Source organism: Arachis hypogaea, chromosome 11 (assembly GCF_003086295.3).
Source record: "Arachis hypogaea cultivar Tifrunner chromosome 11, arahy.Tifrunner.gnm2.J5K5, whole genome shotgun sequence".
NCBI classification, from domain to species: Eukaryota; Viridiplantae; Streptophyta; class Magnoliopsida; order Fabales; family Fabaceae; genus Arachis; species Arachis hypogaea.
In genome coordinates, this window is record NC_092046.1 from 108,160,361 (window position 1) to 108,161,169 (window position 809).

Sequence of the window (809 nt, forward strand, 5' to 3'; positions counted from 1 at the left end):
CATCATGAAGAAGAGGCTCACAACCATGGCAGAGGAGGTCGAGCAAATCATGCTGGGGAGGATAGAAGAGTTTTAGGCTCTTACATCAATCCAAACCCAGGAAACTGTGGAAGTAGCATTCAAAAGCAAACCATCCATGCCAACAATTTTGAACTGAAGCCACAGCTCATCACCCTTGTGCAGAACAACTGTTCGTTCGGAGGGAGTGTCCAAGAGGACCCAAATCAACATTTAACCACCTTCCTGAGAATATGTGACACAGTGAAATCTAATGGTGTTCATCCTGATGCCTATAGACTGCTCTTATTTCCATTCTCACTCAAGGATAAGGCAGCCAAGTGGCTGGAATCTTTCCCAAGGGAAAGCTTGACAACTTGGGAAGACGTGGTGAACAAATTCTTAGCAAGATTTTACCCTCCTCAACGAATCAATAGGCTGAGAGATGAAGTCTAAACTTTCAGGCAACAAGATGGTGAGACTCTATATGAAGCATGGGAGAGGTTTAAAGACCTAACAAGGAGGTACCCACCAGATATGTTCAATGAATGGGTGTAGCTGCACATTTTCTATGAAGGGCTCTCTTATGAGTCAAAGAAGGCCGTAGACCATTCATTCGGATGATCTTTGAACAAGAAGAAGACTATTGAGGAAGCCATAGATGTCATTGAAACAGTAGCAGAGAACGACTACTTCTATGCTTCCAAAAGATGGAACACAAGAGGAGTAATGGAGCTAAACAATGTAGATGCTCTGCTGGCCCAAAACAAGCTCATTACCCAGCAGCTGGCTGACCTCACCAAGAAGATGGA

The 809-nt window shown here is 44.1% G+C and overlaps 1 non-coding gene across 1 annotated transcript; it reads right to left on the reverse strand.

The window, feature by feature from the left end:
- Window positions 1–432: 432 nt before the first annotated feature.
- On the reverse strand, window positions 433–539 carry LOC112724394 (small nucleolar RNA R71). Its single transcript, XR_003163559.1, has one exon. It is a non-coding gene; the product is annotated as a small nucleolar RNA R71 (small nucleolar RNA).
- Window positions 540–809: the final 270 nt, after the last annotated feature.